The 9,360-nt window shown below is 43.7% G+C and overlaps 1 long non-coding RNA gene across 1 annotated transcript in view; it reads right to left on the bottom strand.

Annotated features, from left to right (window-relative positions):
• Nucleotides 1-9,360, bottom strand: part of LOC105545906 — a 45,438-nt gene that overhangs the window by 31,214 nt on the left and 4,864 nt on the right. Inside the window, exon 2 of the long non-coding RNA XR_001007015.1 lies at nt 3,676-3,872. This is a non-coding gene — a long non-coding RNA (uncharacterized LOC105545906). The remainder of the gene's footprint in view (nt 1-3,675; nt 3,873-9,360) is intronic.

Raw genomic sequence — 9,360 nt, 5'->3', positions numbered from 1 at the left:
AGAATCTCACTATGTTGCTCAGCCTGGTTTTGAACTCCTGGGTTCAAGTAATCCTCCTGCCTTGGCCTTCCAAGTGGCTGGGACTGCCCATATGACCATGCCCACCCTCCCAAGTGGCTGGGACTACAGGCCTGTACCACCAATACCTGTTTTGTTTTGTTTTTTTTGAGATGAAGTCTCGCTCTGTCACCGAGGCTGGATGCAGTGGCATGATCTTGGCTCACTGCAACGTACGCCTCCTGGGTTCAAGTGATTCTCCTTCCTCAGCCTCTTGAGTAGCTGGGATTACACCACGCCTGGCTACTTTTTGTATTTTTAGTACAGATGGGGTTTCACCATCTTGTTCAGGCTGGTCTCCAACTCCTGACCTTGTGATCCACCAGCCTCGGCCTCCCAAAGTGCTGGGATTACAGGTGTGAGCCACCACGCCCGGTCACCAATACCTTTTTATTTTTTCCCTCCTTCCTCTCCTTCCTTTCTTTGTCACTCAAAAACATCTGAGGTCTCTTTCATTTTTGATGTTAGTAATTTGGGTCTTCTAATTTTTGGTCAGTTTAGTTAAATGTCTGTCAATTTTGTTGATATTTTCCAAGAATCAAGGTTTGGTTACACTGATTTTCTCTGGTGCTTTTTTTAATACTCTAATTTATTTCTATTCTTATCTTTATTATTTCCTTCCCTCGTAAATATGCTATTAAATGTTTGCATAGTATCCCCATCATTTGGATGTGTTATAAATAATATCCCAGTTTTGCTGAATATTTTAGATATTTCTGAATATCTGCTGATATTTTAGAGCTTTAGATACCCCCACCTCCATTTTTTTTTCCCATTATTAATTATATTGGCCAGGCTCATGCCTGTAATCCCAGCACTTTGGGAGGCCAAGGCAGATGGATCACTTGAGCTCAGGAGTTTGAGACCAGCCTGGGCAACATGGAGAAACCACATCTCTAAAAAGAAAAGAAATATATATGTGTAAACATCTCCATGTAAGCAGAATTTTCTGTTTTAGATTTTTGTATAGGGTAGTAGTTAGTAGAAATGGCTTTGGAGCAACACCATGTCCTTCAGTTTACCCAGCTATGTGACTTTGGACAAGTTGTTTGTGTTTGGATTTCTTCATCTGTAATGTGGGAATGGTAATTTGTTCTTGGGCATCTAGGTTATGTTATAATTAGGACTGCTTTCTATCACTGAAATATCTAGGGCAGAGGATGTGAACTATTCTAAATAAACTCAATACATAAAGAAATATTTTCTATTAGTTCCTTTCTGTGAAAAATAGGGAAAGAAAATGAATACACATATGTAAGAAACCACCTCCAAAGTTCCAACATAGGTATTTCAGGAATGTGATGGTCTTTTTTTTTTTTCCTTTTTCAGATTGGTAACAATTTGAAAAAACCTGCAGGTGAACCACATAGACTAGAAATATGGCAAAAATTAAGAAAATGTTAGGTATGGCTTGAATGCGTAAAATATATGTAGATACTAGTCTATGTGTTATTTGACTATGTTATTGGTAAAGCTTCTAGTCAACAGTAGACTATTCGTAGTTATGTTTTTGAGGAGTCAACTTTTTTTTTTTTTTTTGAGACAGGGCCGCCTCACTCTGTGGCTGAGGCCAGTGTAATGGTTCGATCTCTACTCAATGCAACCTTGATCTCCTGGGCTCAAGCACCCTCTCACCTTAGCCTACCGAGTAGTTGGTACCACAGGTGCGCGCCACCACACTCAGCTAATTTTTTGTACATTTTATTTATTATTAATTAATTTATTTATTTTGAGACAGAGTCTCACTCTGTCGTCCAGTGTGGAGTGCAGTGGCACTATCTCAGCTCACTGCAACTTCTGCCTCCCAGGTTCAAGCAATTCTCTTGCCTCTGCCTCCAGAGTAGCTGGGATTACAGGTCCTTGGCTAGTTTTTGTATTTTTAGTAGAGATGGGGTTTCATCATGTTGGCCAGGCTAGTCTCAAACTCCTGACCTCCGGTGATCTGTCTGCCTTGGCCTTCAAAAGTGCTGTGATTACAGGTGTGAGCCACCGCGCCAGGTCTGAGTGTTAAAACTTACACTCAGAGTTTTTAATGCATGGGGGCTGCTCCCTCAATACCCACATTGTTTAAGGGTCAACTGTATTTTTTATTGTTTTATTTATTTATTTTTCTTAAATATTTTTGATCCCTGGTTGGTTGAATCCGAGGATGCAGAACTGAGGAGGGAACATGGCTACATGTTGTCGGGGATAAAAAAGTAAATGTGACTCTGCCTTTTCTCTTGGAGCTTGAAATCAGCCTGTGAATATCTGAGCTGGTAGAGCTGGTAGAGCTGGACGAGGGTAGAGCTGAGCATAATTTTTGTTTCTAAAGGAGAGATAAAACCAAGTATCTCAGGAATCGAAAATAGCTATTAGGTACCCCTTGAAGGGATATCTGAGATCCTTAGGGTTCTCAGTCTTCTTTAAATGTATGTATATTTTTAAAAATGAAACCAAAGTCATAAGTGTAACTAAAGGTACCCTAAAGAAATCACATTAGTTTTGAAATGATCGTGAGGAATCTACAGCATTAACGTTAGGAAACTTTTTATAAAGCCCCAAGAGGTTTCACGTTGGTTGTCTCTGCTGGTAATATGAGCTATTTAAGTGTATTTAAGGAGTGTAGTGACAAAGAGACACATGGAATTAGCAAGATGTTTCTAGTGGGCTCCACCTTAAAGCCTTGTTCACTTTCTTTTTTTTTTTTTTTTTTTTTCAGATGGAGTTTTGTTCTTGTTGCCCAGGCTGGAGTGCAATGGCGTGATCTCAGCTCACCGCAACCTCTGCCTCCTGGGTTCAAGCGATTCTCCTGGTTCAGCCTCCCGAGTAGCTGCTGGGATTACAGGAATGTGCCACCACGCCTGGCTACTTCTGTATTTTTAGTAGAGACGGGGTTTCTCCATGTTGGTCAGGCTGGTCTCGCACTCCCGACTTCAAGTGATTCGCCCGCCTTGGCCTCCCAAAGTGCTGGGATTACAGGCATGAGCCAACGTGCCCAGCCAAAGCCTTGTTCACTTGCATTTTGTGGTTGCTGCTGTTGTGAAATTTGCAGAACTTCAAGCTGTTTGGACTCCATCTTCTAGGTTGAATTAGATTACAGGTAATCTCATGGTGGAGGTGTATTTTGGATCGACTCACTTTTGAAATGTTTATGAAAGAAATTCCTTGGCCTTGGGACTTCCACACTGGAGCTGGCAATCAGGATCACCTTAATTTACCTATTGCAGTGAGGCATCTCTGCTCTGAGGAAAGCAAAACAAAACAAAACAATACCAAATAGAAGAGCTAATGGTTCTGTTTTGTTTTGCTGTTTTAGAGACAGGGTCTTGCTCTATCACCGGGCTGGAATGCAGTGACATCATCATAGCTCACCGTAGCCTTGATCTCCTGGGCTCAAGCGATCCTTCTGCCTCAGCCTCCCGAGTAGCTGGGATGGGACTACAGATGCACGCCACCACACCTGGCAATTTTTTTTAGTTTTGTGGAGACGAGGTCCCATGTGAGCCACTGTGCCCTACCTTTTAAAGAAATTACCATAAGGAAGCAACTGTCTTTAGCAAATAGAAGATCATAAACATCCTTCTGGAGATCTTGAGATGTTGACTGCGGTTTATAGGGCAACGAAAATCTGCCTACTTGAGTGGGCAATGAGACGGGAGTGCTACCTGTGATCCTTCCAGGGAGCAATTCTTTCTGGTGCCAGGAGCCCAAAGGAAACTCAGTCAACCAGCTACAGATGGGCTTGCTCCGAGTTTGTTCTAGAAGTCAGAACTGCCAGCTCTGAAAATAGGTCACAAATGACAGGCCGTCCCTGGGCTGCTCACAGGAAGTAGCTGCAAAGGTCAGGGAAAGTTTTTAACGACTATACAGGCCAGTGAATGACAGGCTTTGAGGAGCTTCTCTTCTTGGCATCTGAAACAGGCACGTGGAGGAGCTGCCTTGGAGACAGAATGACAGCTGTGGTGATGTGAGCCTGATTCCTCAGCCCCATAAAACAGATACCTTTGCAAAACAACCATTTCTTTCTTTTTTTCTTTTTCTTTTTTTGAGAGGGAGTGTTGCTCTGTCCCCCAGGCTGGAGTGCAGTGGTGTGATCTCGGCTCACTGCAAGCTCTGTCTCCTGGGTTCAAGCGATTCTCCTGCCTCAGCTCCCAAGTAGCTGAGATTACAGGCACCCGCCACCACACCTGGCCAATTTTTGTATTTTAGTAGAGATGGGGTTTTGCCACGTTGGCCAGGATGGCAAAAAGGCCGTTTCTATACAGAGGAATCATCTTGCAGGACTCAAGGAATGATTGAGAGGAATCTACAGCGTTAACTTTAGAAATTCGATGCAATATTCCCGAGAGGAGTTAAGGTTGGGATAAGCCATCTCTGAATTAATTTCAACCTTGAGATGCTGCGATCCTATGAAGTCACAGACATATTTCTTTTTTCTTTGTTTGAGATGGAGTCTTGCTCTGTCGCCCAAACTGGAGTGCAGTGATGTGATCTCGGCTTACCACAACCTCTGCCTCCTGGGTTCAAGCAATTCTCAGCTTCAGCCTCCTGAGTAGCTGAGATTACAGGTGCCTGCCACCATGCCTGGCTACTTTTTGTATTTTTAACAGAGATGAGGCTTCACTATGTTGGCCAGGCTGGTCTTTAACTCTTGGCCTCAGGTGATCTGCCCACCTTGGCCTCCCAAAGTGCTGGGATTACAGGTGTGAGCCACCATGCCCGGCCTCAATCCTTGCTTTACTGCTGGCTTAAGTATCACCAAGGCAGGTGATACTTAAGTCCAGATACATATTCCTATTAATACACATTTGCATGGATCATTTGTTACTGAAGTTTACGCCTTATGCTTGAGAATGCTATTTCACAGACACAATTGTTATAGTATAAATAAGAGAGTATAGTTACAATCTGGATACTATTTTTTGCTTATCTTATTGGCCCAGCAACCAGCTTGACGTTGGGGACTATCAGGCTCCACATAATAACCAATGTCTCACTCCAAACAAACAGACAGGATACAATGGAGCCAGGGTCAGCAAACATTTTCTGTAAAGGGCCAGATAGTAAATATTTTGGGCCTTGTGGGCCATATGGTCTCTGTCGCAACGATTCAACTCTCTGTTGTAACAAAAAAGCAGCCAGGCAATATGTAAATGAATGAGCAGGGCCGTGTTCCAGGAAAACCACAAAAACAGGCAGCCGGCTTTGGCTTGGACTTTGAGAGCGTGGACTTTGAAGCCAGGTTCAAATCCTGGCTTTCTCACCTTCTAGCTCCAACCTCAAAGAACTTCATTATCTTCTGTGTATTTTGGTCTTTTCATCTCTAAATTAGTGATAGTACTTATCTAACAGTGCCGTTATAAAGATTAAATGAGTTATAAAGATTAAATGAGTTAAGTTCGTAAAGTACTTAAACAGTGCCTACCAGGTAGTTAAGTGCTATAGCACAGTGTGTTACATAATTAAACAACCTCTGCCATGGGCAATATTATTCCCATCATGATTTAGATTCAAAGAAAGAAATACATGACTTAGAAGAAGGCTACGACTCGAACTCAGTTTCCCCATCTCTAATATTAATATCAGAGATTGCACTTTTCTCATCAGAGAACAAATCATTACATCAAAATGCAGGGAAATTCCCCATGACAGACTATGAGTCAGGCCTTGGCCTCTAAAGCCAAAATCTTTTTTTTGTTTTGAGATGGAGTCTCACTTTCTTGCCCAGGCTGGAGTGCAGTGACATGATCTCGGTTCACTGCAATGTCTGCCTCTGGGGTTCAAGTGATTATTCTGCCTCAGCCTCCCGAGTGGCTGGGATTACAGGCGCCCGCCCCTATGCCCAGCTAATTTTTTGTATTTTTAGTAGAGATGGAGTTTCACCACATTGGCCAGGCTGGTCTCGAACTTCTGACCTTGTGATCCCACCTGACTCGGCCTCCCAAAGTGCTGGGATTACAGGTGTAAGCCACTGCACCTGGCCAAGCCAAAATCTTAAAGGACTACTTGTATTTCTTCTCTTCCCACCCACACAAGGAATTATTATACACAGCGGCGTGCTGGGGCTGGTGTGCATTGGCTCACTAGTGCTGACTGTTAAATTTTCAGGAATTTGGGCCAGGCGTGGTGGCTCACACCTGTAATCCCAGCACTTTGGGAGGCCAAGGTGGAAGGATCTCATGAGGTCAGGAGTTCAAGACCAGCCTGGCCAACATGGTGAAGCCCCGTCTCTACTAAAAACACAAAAATTAGTCAGGTGTGGTGCCAGGCACCTGTCATACCAGTTACTCGGGAGGCTGAGGCAGGAGAATCACTTGAACCCGGGGGGCGGAGGTTGCAGTGAGCCAAGATGGTGCCATTTTACTCCAGCCTGGGCAATGAGAGCAAAACTCCATTTCAAAAACAATAAAATAAATAAATAAATAAATATTTTCAGGAATTTTGTGAAGCAGTAGGGAAACTCTTGGTAGCTTGAAACTGCCTGTGGTGGGAGCATTTACACCATTAAATTGGCAGGTGTCACACAGTCAGGGCTTTCAATCTCTTGGAGAAGCAGGTTATCAGCACACTGGCCCTATGCCAGCAGTAAGCACTCCTCCAGGGGGGACCCCATATCCTAAATAGCTAGTTGGTAAACAATATTCAGTGTCATGTGAACCATCACATCCTAGGGCACCATGACCTCAGAAAAATGCCAGGCACACGCTTTTGCCTCATGGCAGAGGCAAACAGCTTGTACATGCTTTGTTTAGAGACAGAAACAAGTCAGTGATGGCCCTGGACTCTGATTTGTAGACATCTGACTAAACAGTCCTGCTCTCTGTTCCCATTCCAGTACACACACACACACATGCATGTGCGCACATGCACACACACACTGGCCTGCGTAGGTCAAGCTAAATAGGAACTGAATGGCGTAGGAGGCACTAAAAGAAAGAGAGATAGAGCTTGTTGGGCAAATGTCATAATCATAATCAAAGTACTTTATTTTCTTTTTTTGAGACAAAGTCTCCCTCTGTTGCCCAGGCTGGAGTGCAGTGGCACGATTTCGGCCCACTGCAACCTCCACCTCCCAAGTTCAAGCAATTCCCCTGCCTCGGCCTCCCAGGTAGCTGGTATTACAGGCGCATGCCACCACACCTGGCTAATTTTTGTATCTTTAGAAGGGATCGGTTTCGCCATGTTGGCCAGGCGGGTGATCCACCCTCCTCGGCCTCCCAAAGTGCTGAAATTACAGGCAGGAGCCACTGTGCCTAGCCTCAAAGTACTTTTAGTGGACAGTTTTTCTAGGAAAGGCAATGAGTTCTGTGTTTGTTTTGTTTGATTGTTTTGCCATTTCTTAAGGTAAGGTCTTCATAATCTAAACATGTGACTTCTACCCTTTTGTGGAAGCAGCAGAGGGAATACAAACAAGGGCTGAACTCAGTCAGAGATTGTTAGACAAGACACTCCCTCGTGTGAAGTTGTGAATCTCATTTTTCTTCTCTATAAAAGGAGAATCAAAACAATTCCATTGCTAGTCTGACATCGTGGTTGTGAAAATCCATGCTATCTTGTTCTCCACTTACTCAGCATACTTTCTGACTACCACTGTGTGCTGTGAGGGGCTGAGGATCCAGACGTGGCTGAGGAAGGTCCCGGCTCACGAGGAGGTGGAAGCCTGGGTGCTTAAACAGATAATCCAGAGTTTGGATGTGAGGTGGTGAATCACTCTGGCTTCATTTGGTTATACTGGTCAAGAGTTTGGCTCTGGAGCAACGTGTCTGGGTTTGAATCCTGGCTGTGCTTTTGGGTGAGTTATTGAACATATCTTTTTCCATTCTGTAAAATGGGATTTTTAAGCTTTCCTCAATTTCATCTGTAAGCAGAAATAATAATAGTACCTCCTTCCTAGAATTGTTACAAAGATTAAATGAGATAATATATGTAAAGTTTCTTCCGTTTCTTCATCTGTAAAAATGAATAGTAACTACTATTTTTAGTGTTGGCATTGTTGTGATGATTAAATGAGAGAACACATGAAAGTATTTAGAACCTTAGGAAAAAAACACGAATAAGGTAGACTCACGGAAAACACAAACACTAAATAGGTATTTATTCAAGGTTGTAAATGCAGTGAGACAAATATGCGCTAAAGAGGGATTCTTTTTGTTTTATTTTTTGAGATGGAGTCTTGCTCTATTGCCAGGCTGGAGTGCAGTGGCGCGATCTCGGCTCACTGCAAACCTCCACCTCTGCGTTCAAGCGATTCTCCCACCTCAGCCTCCTGAGTGGCTGGGATTGTAGGTGCCTGCCACCACGCCTGGCTAATTTTTGTACTTTTGGTAAAGACAGGGTTTCATCATGTTGGTCAGGCTAGTCTAAACTCCTGACCTCAACTGATCCACCTGCCTCGGCCTCCCAAAGTGTTGGGATTACAGGGGTGAGCCGCCACACTCAGCTAAAGAGGGATTCTTAGCCTGGGAGTCAGGGAAGGCATTTAGAGATGATATCTGAGATTGTAAATTCATTCATTCAGTCATCCATCAGGTGCAAACATTCGAGTGTCTATCACATGCCAGGCTTCATCTAGTGCTGGGTCTATAGTGATAAACCAAACTGACTTATTCCTTACCAGAGGCATCACAAAGAGATGGTTTGGGTGGGGATGGGGGATTTCTTTTTTTTTTTTCCTGAGAGCTGAGATCTCACTATGTGGCCCAGGCTGGAGTGCAGTGCCACAATCATAGCTCACTGTAGACTCAAACTTCTGGGCTTAGGCAATCCTAGAAATCCTCCCACCTGAGCCTCCCAAGTAGCTGGGACTACAGGCACCTGCCACTGTGCCCAGGTGAGAAGGATAGTTTATGCACCCCTTTCCCATAATCCCAAAAGTCCTTTTCATATTTACAAAAATAAACAACCGTTATTTTTTCAATCTTACATGAGTATCATGCAATCACAGCCTTGAGATAAATACAGTAACAACACAATAAAAATACTATAAATAAAAATGTATTTGCATAGCATTTACATTGTATTATAAGTAATCGAGTGATGATTTAAAGTATAGATGATGGGTTGTCATGGCTCATGCCAGTAATCCCAGCAGTTTGGGAGGCTGAAACAGGTGGATTACCTGAGGTCAGTAGTTTAAGACCAGCCTGGCCAACATGGTGAAACCCTGTCTCTACTAAAAATACAAAAAATTAACCGGGCGTGGTGGCGGGCACCTGTAATCCCAGCTACTCAGGAGGCTGAAGCAGGAGAAATGCTTGAACCCGGGAGGCGGAGGTTGCACTGAGCCGAGATGGTGCCATTTTACTCCAGCCTGGGCAATGA

The sequence above is a fragment of the Mandrillus leucophaeus genome, unplaced genomic scaffold (genome assembly GCF_000951045.1).
Source record: "Mandrillus leucophaeus isolate KB7577 unplaced genomic scaffold, Mleu.le_1.0 Scaffold342, whole genome shotgun sequence".
NCBI lineage: Eukaryota > Metazoa > Chordata > Mammalia > Primates > Cercopithecidae > Mandrillus > Mandrillus leucophaeus.
Note: the sequence above shows the minus strand (reverse complement) of the source record. Positions and strands in the feature narration are given on the sequence as shown.